This window comes from Mauremys reevesii, linkage group 2 (assembly GCF_016161935.1).
Source record: "Mauremys reevesii isolate NIE-2019 linkage group 2, ASM1616193v1, whole genome shotgun sequence".
Taxonomy (NCBI): Eukaryota; Metazoa; Chordata; order Testudines; family Geoemydidae; genus Mauremys; species Mauremys reevesii.
This window is the reverse complement of record NC_052624.1, coordinates 186,340,446-186,354,539: the sequence shown is the minus strand read 5'-3', so window position 1 is coordinate 186,354,539 and position 14,094 is coordinate 186,340,446. Positions and strand designations below refer to the sequence as shown.

Sequence of the window (14,094 nt, the reverse complement as noted above, 5' to 3'; positions counted from 1 at the left end):
TCTGACTTTACACTGCTTTTTTACACAGGTGTACCTCCATTGACTTTAACATTGCTACTACTGGTTTATTCTGGTGTGTGAGGAGAATTAGCACTAGTACAGTAACTCCTCGCTTAATGTTGTAGTTGTGCTCTTGGAAAATGTGACTTTAAGTGAAACGATGTTAAGTGAAACCTATTTCCCCATAAGAATTAATGTAAATAGGGGGGGGGTTAGGTTCCAGGGAAATTTTTGTCATCAGACAAAAGACTGGTATATATACAAACATACACAGTATAAGTTTGTTTAAAACAATTTAATACTGTACACAGCAATGATGATTGTGAAGCTTGGTTGAGGTGGTGAAGTCTGAGGGTGGAAGAGGGTGGGATATATCCCAGGGAATGCCTTGCTGCTAAATGAGGAACTAGAACAGCTGAGCCCTCAAGGGTTAACACATTGTTAATGTAGCCTCACAAGGCAGCACAAATGGAAGGAGGGGAGACAGCATGGCAGACAGAGACAGAGACACACACTCTGTGTGTGTGAGAGAGATGCACATTGTCCCTTTAAGTACACAGACCCCACTCTAAATACATTGTCTTTTTAAGTAGATCAGCAAGTTGAGACAGCAGCTACTGCCAGCAAACTCCCTCCGTCCTGAGCCCTGTCGTGTCTCCCCCACCCGCTCTATGGAGACGGGGTAAGCGTTGGGCAGGAGCAGGGGGGAGGGACACCCTGACACTAGCACCCTCTTCCCCCCACCCCTTGCACGAAAAGCAAGAGGCTCCCAGGAGCAGCTCCAAGGCAGAGGACAGGAGCCGCATGGGGCAGTTTGGGGAGGGACAGCTGAACTGCCCAGCAATTGATAGCCTCCTGGGTGCTGCTGCACAGGGAACTTAAGGGAGGGGGAAGCTAATGGGGGGCTTCTGGTCCACCCTGGTTCCAAGCCCCCACCAAAAAGCTCCAACAGGCTGCTCTTTCTGCAAGCAGTGGACAAAGCAGGCGGCTGCCAAACAATATTATAAGGGAGCATTGCACAACTTTAAACAAGCATGTTCCTTAATTGATCAGCAATGAAACAACATTAACCGGGACAACTTTAAGTGAGGAGTTACTGTATGGTTAATAAAACTCTGTTTCGCTGGAATAATCATATCGTGCAGTCAAACATCTGAATGTATATTTGTAGAAAAAAAAAAGGTTTGCCACATTCACCCTATTCTAATCAGAACATAAAATTTACAAGGTCAAAAATACTTAGTTGGCTGCTAAAGTGAGAATGTGAGATTTGCATTAAATTTCAAACCTATAAAAAATGTATTGTAATTTTTCATGTAATTACATATCTTTCACATTCCCATTTAGATTTGATTGGACAAATTTTGCTCTTAGTTGATAGAATTGCGTTGACTTCAGTACCTATTAATATTAACTTATAACTTTGACACGCTGCTGTCAATATGATTTTAACTCCATATGCTTTTATTTTTTAACTTAGCATCCCAATGCCTTGATTTAATTTTATCTGCTATATTTAAACAGCATTCATTTTCAATATGATAGTGGGGGAGATGGGAACTGTCTTTACTTTCCAGGAAAATCCGGTAGCAGTTGCTTAGATAACTGCTTTGATATTATCAAAAAATATGATTATTATGTGTTATATTGCACTTGTCTCATAAAAAAACAGGTTAACCTGTAATCAAAATCTGTTCTCTGTAATTTAATTTCACCCTCAATTTACTCACCAGCTCCACCTGAACAGAGTTCTCCTATGTTTATTAATAGATGTTCTAATTGCAAACAATTTGCAACCTAGTGGCATGCAGGTGACAGTCAATCTGGGCAGCGTAAGTAATGCGTGTTTATATTGGGTCTAACATGCAGTATTATTTGTTATATGGAAAGAATCTGTTCATACAAGAGATGTGAGCTTCTTGTCAAGTTTACCAAAAAAACAGATGACAACTTTAATGTTGCAATCTAGCAACAGTTATGAGACGTGGGCATTTTAATAAGCTGCTGTGTTGTTGGTTTTAAATGCACTATATACAAAGAAGGTCTTTCATCTCTACAGTGAAAGCAGAACAAATCAATCCAAGCCCTAACTAGAAACACCACTGATTAAGACATCATAGTCTAGAAAAGACTGAGGGAAGAAAATCCATTTGGGTTTCTTGTGTAGATGTAAGAAGAGTCCCAGTAATCCTGGGATTACAGGAGATATCAGCAGTACATTGCAAAACCAGGTAAGGTAAATGCAAGCAATTACTTCTTCTATTCTCATTAGAATAGTAGCATAAGTTTCGTTAAACTATCAGGGCAACCAGCAAAGACCTTTTATTTAGATTTACAGCAATTTTTTTTAACAAAGCATATGGAGAGTTGAGAAATTTACATTTGAAGATAAGAATGGCTCTCTCCTTTATGTAAATACAAGAGAAACCTTTACAATGGCTGAAAAATAAACTTAACAAGGGATGTGAGTTCAAATTTTGGTCATGCTTTGTTCCTTTGTTCATGTGTCCTACTAATACTAACACTGTACATAATGAATGTCATGGCAAAAAAATACCATTTTTAATGTATCTACATTAGGATCTAACCAGTGGATGTCTGATCATCTCTAAAAACATTTGGTTATCTTTGAGATATGCAAAAAAACAGGGTTTTCTTCAATCTGGGAAAAACACAAATTATGGGTAAAGGCTAAAAACAATGAGTAGTTCATAAACCATTTAGAATTGCCTTTACTGTCAACATCAGGTGAAATAAATGTGTTTCTTTTAGTAAGTTTAAGGGTTTGGGTGGGCTGGTAATAAGGGAAATGTACATGTAAGGAAATTTTCCAGAGATTTTTCCAAAGGTACCAGAAACCTGCTAGCATGCAGCCCATTCTGAAAAAGAACCAAGACTAACTGAATTAACACTTCTGTGACTGATATTGATTGAACCATATCTGCAACTTTCCTTAAATAGATCTGTGCAAGTGTGTGCACACCGACATAGCTCTGCTTTTTGTGTTTGTGATCGTCTTCTCTGTGGCTGATCCACAGAGAACAGCTGCTTGCACCTGCATGCAGCTAATGGATTTAATGGATTTTAAAAGTATTTAGGCACCTAAAGATCCACACAGACACCTAAATACCTTGAAAAATCTGGCCCTTAATCCTTTAGCTCAAGTGGGAGAAATCTGTGGATTGGAGCTAAAGTTCCTGGGTGAAATCCTGACCACACTGAAGCCAATGGTAAAACTCCCATTGATTTCGGTATGCCAAGATTTCTTTCTCTGGGTTTAATATCTGCTGATGATACACCGTGGGAGCCATGACATGAGCACAAGGGAATATATTTACAGTCATGTTTTGTGCACTCATATCTGGTTGCGCATGCACAAAATCGGTGTGCATGTATACTACTAAAAGTGTTAATGTTGCTCCTTTGCCAAGGATAGCAAATTTTGAGGCCTATCATTTCAACCAGTTTGTCTGGTACTGAAGTTAGGCTTACCGGTCTGTAATTGCCAGATTTGCCTCAGGCTTTTTAAAAAAAATCGCTGTTACGTTAGCTATCCTCCAGTCATCTAGTACAGCGGCTGACTGGTACCTAGGACCACATTGCCTCCAAAGATCAGTCTGTGCATCAGCCTTCCTTTTCTGCAGCTGCTTTGCAATACAAAGAAATGTCAGTAAAGGTTTGACTTCCCCAGGAAGGGTTTTCTCTCCACTCCCCTTCCTCCAGCCCCAAACACACAATCCTCTTAACTACTGGTTAGACATAATGAGAGTTTCATCCAAAATATTTAAACATCAGCAATGTGTTAAATGGTGACTTTAAGATCTTTTAACATAACAATAAAATGGATAACGACCAAGGGAAGAAAAATAGCGAAACTAACAAGACATGCTAAATATTATGACCCCCCCCCTCCCCTCCTAATCCTTAGTTTATATGTTGTCTTGTTAGATTGTAAACTCTTTTGAGGATGGACATATCTGATGGTAAAACACCCTGTGATGAGGTATACAAACCCTGCACTAGGCAACATAAAGTTTATGAGTTTAATATGGGCTTAGGTGGTCCTGCCCTGCCATATCTCTGAGAGATGTCAGCCCTGGAGGGAGGAGCTTAAAAGGGGGAACCAACATATTTGGTGGCTGACCACAGTGAAGAGCAGACCTCCAGTCCTCAGCTCCTGGAGGGAAGGGTGACTGAAGGCAGGAGCTCCTCCCTGAAGAAGGCTGCTGCACAGTAGCCCCTCCCTGAAGAATGGGGGGGGGCAATGTTGACTCATCTTTAGAGGGGGATATTCCCCTATATTTGCCTGTGAACCAAATTGGTACCACACCTTCAGAAGGGCTCTCTGAAGGAGGATAATCTTAACACAGTGGAGGGATAATTCATTTGTACTAATTCCCCTTTTCTGTTCATTGACAACCCTGGAAAGGGCAGACTGGCCAGGGCTCAATCAGAAGGCTCAGCCTCTTATGAGTGGAATGCCTGGCCTGGTGGAACACCAGACATTGCACGGAAGAGCCCCAGATGAGTGCAGGGGTCTGGCTCAGGGCTAGGGTTTCTCTGGGGAAGAAACTTCCTGACACACCTACACAGGGTGCGCTTGAAAAGCTTTTGTTTTTTTTACCAGTGCCAGCAATATCCCCTCTTTTAAGAATAGTAAATATCCTTCAGACAATAATTTCTTTCAGACTGAAATAAACTTTTAATTGTGATCACTGTAGCATACATTTGGCACTAGATAAATAATAACAATAATAATAATTAATACTTAATAATAAATAATGTCCTCCTAAGCATTCATTTATTGTGTAGAATTTAAAATACAAATGGTCAAAGAAAAGGTGATAAATCTAACTGTTAAGGCTTAGTCCTCTACTAGCATGTGTAGGTCTACTCCTTGCAGAAGAAGACTTTTTGCTCACCATTTCTGCTTTACTTGTGAGATACTCAATGAACCAATGGCTACTGCATATGCCTTACTTGGTCTTTCAGCAATTGCTCAGCTCTTACACAGCCTGTGCTTACTAAAACCTGTGTAAAAGGAAACTGTGGCATGTAGAGTAGAAGAAGAGGATGTGTGTCATAACCTAAAGAGGGATAATCCAAAATTGACTGTTATGCAGCCATTGGGACAGCCAGTAGTTAACATCAGCTCCAGACTAGGACAACACATTTGTTGTTGGCTTCCATATTCCTCCAGAGCTGCCAAGTCTGGAGCCTGACTCAAGTGGTTTCATAAGTTACAGAAGTCACCAGTCTGATGAATTCACGGGGCACCATACAGCCATAGGTCATGGAACTCCTACAACAAACTTATGGCTTGAAGCAGACATCTGCCCCGTGATGTAGCGATTACCTGTGACGGTTGGTTTACCAACCTCTGCAAACAGTCTTATGTAAGAGATGTTGTTGTGAGGCTTTTTTAACTTAATGTTTCCTTCTTCCAAGCCTTCCTTCCCAGAATTTTGGTAATACTTTCTCAGCACTAACTCCTAGAGTACAAACCTGCCAAACGTCAGTGCTACAATAACACCAAAATACATAATATACAAGATCATATTCATTGCCAAACCTATATTAATGTACAGCTATTTTGCTGACAGACCTACATCTTTGGCAACAGTTCTGAAGATTTAGGATTAGTGAATGGTGAAAGCTGCACCAAATCACTATGGGAGTGGTCTTCTCCCTCTGAGGAGCCACCCACAGATCGTAACCTTTCCCGCAGCCAAATATGCAAGTGTCCAACCCAAAGCCCATTGAAATAAATGTCCATTTATCAATTTTTATTGGGCTTAAGATAAGGACCCAGGTATGTCTCTTTTTTTTTTTCCATTCAGGATGAGGAGTATTGTTTGGAACTTACTGCTGTGCATTCGGTGTTCCCTGCCCATGAGATTAGGCCCAAAGATTGGGTTTTAAATTACAAAAGATTTTATATCAGTTTGTTTCTTCCCATGCATGTTCTAATAAAAAAGTTAATTTGACTATATATGAAAAACAGAGCAGTAGTTGGCAAACATCATGAATAATGGATAACAAGTTGCAAATTAAATACCAAACAGATAAGCACCATCAAAGAGAGCCTGACTTTATCAAATTTTGTTATGCCTCTGGGGATAGACCAAATTTGCTCTGCCATATAAAACCATGCTATTAAGACGTCATTGTAAGATTTCCTTTTGAAAGAGATGACTTTAGTAAATGTGTTTTTCCCCTAGCGCAACTGTTCATACACAAAAGAAGCTTAAGAGCACAGAATGCATTTTACTAGCTAACCCTGACAAGCAAACCTCCCTACATAATCATTTTAAAAGTTTTAGAGTGGGACTGAAGCAATTTCACTTACAGAGATGTATTTCATGTAATTGGGGGAAATTGACAACTTGCTTGTAAACTTCTGAGATCTGCACTGAAGAAAATGTGTGTAGCTCTATTTTGGCTAACAACCAACATACAGCACACAAACTTTCTGTATGCAAATATCACTTATTCATGAACTATTTTATTATTTAGTTAATTTTACTCTAGTATGTAAATACAACTGGGTATATAATTATTCAAATATTCCCTCCAGGCCTCACTCCACTTTTTTTGTTGTCCCTTCATTGTGTCTTGTATGAATTTTGATTGTACGACCTTAATATCCTGCACTGGTTTGTACTGTAAAGGACCTAGCACATTTTTGGATACTGTAAAATAATAAATGGGGAGTTTGTACAAAAAGCCTGTTTTAGATAAGATGGGCTATATTAAACTATTTACTGTGATTTGCATCAAGGCAAAGAGATGTTTACTGTAACTGGAAACAGAAGTAGTTAGTGTTCTTGGCACCAACCAAACTATAATCTTACTTCATAAACTGTGGGTAATAATGCTTCTGTCTGTGCACATAGGACCCGATCCAAAATCCATTGACTGCAGTGGCATTTGCATTAGCCCCATGGTCAAGAACATCAAGACAAAATACTCCTGTTGGAAAAATATCAACAGCACAGGATGCAGTTTCAAAATTCATAACAGGAATACACCAGGACCTCATCATTTATTAATGGCAGGGCCTCCTCTAACTCCATTCATGACCTAGGTGAAGCTGGTGGTATCGCTGCTCCAGTTGTTTCCAAATTCAACTCAGAACCCATTTCACTGGGAGAAATAGCAAAGGGGCTGGAACAATTTGTATAGTGAGGGTGCTGAGAGTCATTGAACCAAACTGTAAACTTTGTATATGATGGAACCCACTTCAAGCCAGGGGGTGCAGCAGCAGCATCCCCAGGACCAATAGTTCCAGCAACTATGAGCAATAGCGCTTCAGAGAAGGTGTCACTAGACTGAGCAGGAGACTGAGGGTCATCCAACTCTGTATTTTCCTCTTTCCAGTCTTTGTTCCTGCTTCTCTCAATTCTTCTTACTTTTTGTCTTTTCTTTCAGTCTTTCCTTTATGTTTCCTTTCTCTCTTTTTTTTTCTTCAGAATTTGTCTCCCCTTGTCTTCTCATATCTTTTTCTTCTTTGCATATTGAAGTACTCCGTATGCTGTGCTGTGTCCTGTACAGGGAAACTGACTTGAGCATTAACTACCCATCTGTATGTATCGCTTCACCAAGGCTAGTTTTAGGCATAAGCAGCTACCTAATGCACCACAACAGGTAGCAGGTAAGAGTGCTTGCAGCAAAGAGAAATCTTCCATGTGTATAGGTTTGGGCCCATGCTTTGGGTACAACCTAGCTAAAATTAGTCAGTTTCTTTCTGCAGGACCCTCTTTACTAAAAGCTGACTTCAAAGAGACATTAACTAGTAAATCCTATTCAGTTTCCCTTTGCATCCAGCTCCAGGCTCAGTTCAGCCCTCACATGGGGATAAGTGCTAATGAAGTCACCTGTTGTACCCTTGTAAGGGCAGAATTGTCGAGACATAGTGTTCTAAATTGCTTTTTGTAGCTTTTCTAAGTATAGATATTTTTATATAGAAAATTGCCTGTTGGAATATACTACCCAGAATCCCTAACAGTGAATTGGGTGTGTCTGTGAATGGAGAATGCAAAATAGAGCATTGAGGTTTCCTACCAGCACATTTCAAGGTCTATTTGTTTTACAAAAATATATAAACATAAAATCCCACATGTGTACTATATACCTCTAACTTTGTATTCTGGATTTGATTTTCGTATTGTGCTTTTGTATATATTAAGCAGTAAAATCATCCTCTGTCTTATGACATTTCCTTAGGCCTTGTCCTGTTCTGCTCCAACATACATTTAAATTATACTTTTAAAATTGTAAATCATATTAGAGACAAAACATATATTTTTCTGCACATTACTCTGAAGTCTATTAGTATTAAAATGGCCACTGTTCACTCTTGTATTCCTGTATTTGTTTTACGTGCTAGACAAAAAATATATAAAAACATATAACAGCCATGTCAAGGGTGACTGAAAAAAAACATAAGGGAATAAAAATACACGGTTAACTTTGAACCTCCCACATTGCAACAGAGAACATTTCCATCAAGCCACAGGTGTACACCATATGCATAGGTGAAAATGTGATTATGAGAGGTCTGATGACAGTTCTGGCTCCACAAAGCATTCATCTCAATATAAACATCTGTTATGTATTCAACGCAAAACTGTGGAATATAGTGCTGTAATTGAGGTTTTAAATGCACAAATATCAGGAAATTCCAATTTATGGTCCCAACAGGAACTCAAATTGATCACATTATAAAAAGATAGTGTGTTCTATTAGTGGATATGATGTTAAGTTTTATATGTTAAAATACTGCAATGGAGATATTTGAGCTGAACAGAGCACATGGATTACTAACCTACCATGACACGCTTATTTCTCAGTTATGGGATTGCCTGCATTCTTACTGGCAAAGGGGTTCTGATTAGTATAATGACCACTGTTATTTGCCAATATCCATACTTCAAATCCCTGTTCTTTGATTGGCTATTTCTTATTCACAAACCAACAACAAATAAGGTCTCTCTCCAACTTTCGGTCCCTGTTCCTCAAACAGTTGTTCCACCCAACCTCCATTTAATTAAAAGAGAAGTAAATCAGCATCTGTGTATTTAGAACTAAGTCTTCTTCAAAGGGAGAGAAGGTGCTGGGGAAGACGTTAAGATGTCCTTGACTAAGGGTAAAGTGGTGGTGTATGGCAAATCTTCACGGTATTTTCCTCTTCTGACTAGCATCCCTAATCATAGGTAGAATTTTATCTCTGACTCTGACACCCATTTTCATGACTGAGCAACTGAAGATTTAGATGCAATTTATAGCAAATTGTAATACGATATACAAACTTTTTTTTTTGTTTTTACAATTTTGAAGTGCTACTGCCTAGTGGTTATGGCTCTATCTTCTATTTCACTGTGGTATATGAGTGCCTTCCATGTAAAACCAAAACCAATAGCAAGTCTTGTTAATACAAAACTTAGATGCAAAGTTAGAAAAGTGTGTGTGGACGGGGTGTTGAGAGAGAAGGATTTGTAATTGGCTGTAGCATGGAAAAAGTCTCATTAATGGGCAAAGGGAAGAGATGTGCCTGCATGAAGACAAATTTTCCTTTCTGTCTAGGACTACACTTCCTCTGGTTTCAAGTCATGATAAATGCTTTTAAACATTAAGAACTTTGTGTGACTGGTGAGCAATAACAGCGACTATGTCGCCAGTTGTTATTATTATACTTTATTATACATGGACCTTACAGTGCTGCTGATAGTTAAGGTTGCCAAACACTTTCCTTTACAAGACCCTATCATCAGTTGCTTATAACTCTGCCAAATTCAACCATCCGGGGTAAAATTTCCCATGCCATATATCTGCCTCAGTCTGAATGTTATTTTTAATTTTTGCAAAAACAACTCAGCCATTTCTGGGAATGAGGTACAGGGAAATGTTGTTCCCTACTAGACCATACAAGTCTCTTCAACATCTCTTTCTTCAGGGCTTGTTTTATTTCCACAAACACAAACTCAAAAACAGAACAAATCAAATTAAATTAGTGGGTATTAGTCATCGTGGGCCTCCTGCTTCAACCAGCTGGGAGGAGAGAGGATATATCTTTCCTCTAGGATGGTCTCCAGCATCCCCTTTCTCTTTCTAAATTTTCCCAGATTAGCCATGTGACAGTAACCTTTTACATACAGAGTGAAAGTCTTTACACTTTGCCAGTCACTTATGCGTCAATCCTGCAAACATTTACCCACATGTATAAGCCCATTCAATGTTGACTTGAAAGTTAAGCATATGCAGGATCAGGGCTTTATTCACCAAAGTGCTCAAATAAGAAGTTCCCCAGACTTTCCAAACACAAGTATGAGAAAACACTGATTAAAGGCAAGCTTTTCCTCCAGGAAGTTATAAGCACTCGATGATCAGTTCTTATAACCAAAGTGCCTTGGACTAAAATCTTACTGTCATTGCCTCAGTACTATAATTTCAGAGTTAGTAATAAGAGGAACTCAGTAAGACATCAACACCTTAAAGACATTATAAGTTGCAAGATTTTCAGTGACAGAACCATGTATATACGTATGTCTTCATATGTATGTAGAGCATAAGCCATAAGTGAGGTCTAATTAATCCTCATTAGGGTCTTTGTGGACTATTGTAATATTAATATTTATTAATAATAATAACAACAGGGGCCTGCAGTGAACCAGTGTCTTTTCTCCAGAGAAGATACTGTCTCAAATGGTTTTAAGATCTTTTGCCAAAAGTCTTAAAGACAATTGCTTTCTTTTCTCTTTAATTTATTGTTAAGAGGGAGATAATGTTAATATCAGGTTTATCAGTGAACATGAAAAAACAAATCCCGAACTATTTAGAACATCAACTGATAAAGGAATATCACCAACTAGGACAAAACTACAGGCTGGATCCTCTGTTTGAGTAAAGTGTAGCTCCCCTGAAGACAATGAAGCTATGGTGATTTATGCCATCTGAAGATCCAGCCCTATATTTTTATTTCAACATAACACTATACAAACATCTTAGGACAAATATACTTCATAAAGCCATACAGTAAAATATGTCAAATTTGCTTTTTCCTTTCATGAAGAATTTGTAGTGATATATTTTTAATCAAATCTTTAATAGAAAAAAAAACACTAATTTTTAACCCTTTCAATCTTACACTTAAACAAAGTCACCTCTCACCCTAGTTCGATCACAATGAAATCACTCTAAATTAGAGAAAATTTGACTTGCTGAGTATAATGAAATGTATCTTTATTTCCAAAAACATGTCTGGTTACAAATATAAATCCTTCCCTCTCCCCTTTCCACCTCCCCTTTTTTCTTTCTCTTTCACTTCTTTTATATAGAGTGAAAAGAATCCCTTAACCAAACAAGTGTAAATACGTTTACACTTTTTTAAAAGTATGTTTTCTAGTTTCTTTAACAAAGACGTATCTGTCTGCTTGAATGATTCCTTACTGAATATGAATGAGAAGCCCTTTAATAAGGTACGGTAATTAAGCTCTAGCAGCTCCCCTCCACTACCCCCCACCCATCAGCAGTTTCCCAGGCAAACAGCCATTGAATCAGATGATTGACAAACCAGACGCTGGACTTGTACTGTAGCTGATGAAAAACAATGGGCAGTGAGGCCGTGGCATCTGATGTACACATACATTTCAAACTGATCAAAGAGTCAGGATCCTGCAAGTTCTGAAATGTAAGCCTTGTTATAGTCACCCAGGAGCAGCACGTTACCTACCAGATTCCTCTTCCTTCTCCTGCTTGCCCTCAGAAGACCTTTCTTCATGTTTGTCTCAACATGTCTGATTTAGGCAAGTGCACACTGAATGTACATATCTCCTGCTCTTCATTCAGTGATTGGCTGCACAGGAGCTTGTTCACTCCTTAGGCACTCATGTGTTGCAGTGCTTGGCTCATAAATCTTTTTAATTGTTAAAAGTCTTTAACTATAGAATGGGATTCATTATCCATTGTGTTTGCCAAAATGCTATTTAATAAGTTGCTTGTTTTATTAACCCTGACAGAAAAGAAAACAGGGTTCTTTATCTCCAGCTGTTGGAGACAGATACGGGATTTGTCTGAGTAGTTTCCCTTAACACATTGCAAAATAAGTGTGTCTGACAGGTTCGGGGTGACTGGCCTATAGTTTGAATTGCACGCCTTCCCCTTCTGCTCCATCTCCCTGCTGAGCAGTACCTATCTCAGCAGCCTGAACATGTCTCTGAAACCATGTGCGGAGGATCATAAAAACACAGGCTTCAACTTCAGCCACATTGGAACTCCTGCACTATGATCATTCAGCACAAGAGATTAGAAAGTTACATCTTTGTTTTAATTGATTGTGGCCATAAGGACTGGCATTACAAGAGACCCCTTTGATTTTCAGGCTAAGATGTTCATTTTCTTTCTTTATAAGAATCAGTTCAATAATGCCTGGGTATGTATCACACTGTCCCAGTGCAACAATCTTCTCACTGGTATAGAAATATAGGTAATGATTTTTTGGCAGAACAGAAATGGGAGACTATATGGAAGGAATGTTGTCTATTTTAGTTTTGAAAGCATGTACCTAGGGAAAATGTACTTTATTGGAAGGGGTGGAAAGAAAATTAAGGAACTTAATTCATGTCTGCTAATTAATGCCAAAAAGTGAGTGTGGCTATATATGTATATTTCCAAAATTTATCTAAATAAACATGACTTCATGATGTCAAAATTGGCTATCCCTTTTTATTAAAATTCACCACTCCCTCTTTGACTTTTTTTGTGTGTGTGAAAAGCAGAGATAAATCCCAGTAGCACAATTAAAACACTAGCTAAATATTACTTTGTTGGGTTTAACGATAGATTACAATGTGTGCATAATGACCCAGTTCTAGTAATATCATCTGATTTAGTAAGGAAATCAGAGTCTGCCATATGTTCACCAATAAGGTCTCAGAAATTCTTCTTCTTGTTCTTGATGTCTCAGCCAACTGCTAGCAAGGAGGCGGTTTTGTCCTGAAATTGTATTGTTTTTGAACACCAAGCACATTAAAGTCATAAGCATGTGGCTTATTTTATCACACAACCTCTAGGAGTGAGCAGGGGGTGAATTAACAACCTGCCACCTGCCTATTACAAGTACCTTTATCTTTATGTATGTATGTATTCATGTTGCAAGTTGCAGACCAGTCTGAAAGCAGGCTTCTTGTTATCAACACAGGAAAACTATATACTGTAGGTTTTAGAACACTTTAAATAATTACTCATGATAAAAGCTATTTTGATATGGTCCTTAGTATGTTACTGCACAATTGGTATGATTATTTAATACTTACTACCAGAAAAAAAAAGATCAGAGGAAGGCTGTGCTGTGCTTGACTCATTCATCTACACTCTTGTTGTATATTCACATGAATTACATTGTATTTATTGGCCAGTATATCTTTATTGACAAAAGGCTAAATCCTGAGACTGGTTGAACACCTGCTGTGCACCTGCAATTCCCATAGACCACAATGGAAGGTACAGATGCTCATCACCTCTCAGGATTTGACTGTTGGATTATTTTTATATAAATTCCTGTTCTGTCTCTTGTCTGTCTTCTATTATGTTTCTCGGCATCCATGTACTATACATTTAATAGCATTTCCTTTTCTTTTGCAGACAGATGGAATTCTGAACTACAGCTTATTTAAGGACTCCATCCTGCAATATGCTGAGTGCCGTTGGCACCCATTTTAGTCCAGGGGAATAGAGGGAGTTTAGCATCTCTCAGTATCATCAGTAAACAAAATGACCTCTGAAATGACCTGGTATCATCACTGCAGCTCCAACTTCTGGCAGGTGGGAGATGGAGTTTTAGTGTGTTTGTTACTATTGCTTTTGTCTAAGTATTACATGATTCACTATTTCCCATTCCTTTTTATTAATGTTTGGGGTTTTCTTTTGTCTATTTAAATAACTTATCATATCACATAACTCTTCCAATAGCTCTTCCCATTGCATAGTTCTTAGATTCTCAGAGCCAAAATCCCAGCTGGCATAAGCATGTGTAACTCTACTGACATCAATGCAGTTGAAATAGCTTACTCCAAAAGTGAATTTGACCAATAGCCT

The 14,094-nt window shown here is 38.5% G+C and overlaps 1 long non-coding RNA gene across 2 annotated transcripts in view; it reads left to right on the top strand.

Annotated features, from left to right (window-relative positions):
• Window positions 1-14,094, top strand: part of LOC120398829 — a 76,442-nt gene that overhangs the window by 22,566 nt on the left and 39,782 nt on the right. For both annotated transcript variants that reach the window (XR_005594731.1, XR_005594730.1), the window contains exon 2: window positions 13,642-13,821. This is a non-coding gene — a long non-coding RNA (uncharacterized LOC120398829). The remainder of the gene's footprint in view (window positions 1-13,641; window positions 13,822-14,094) is intronic.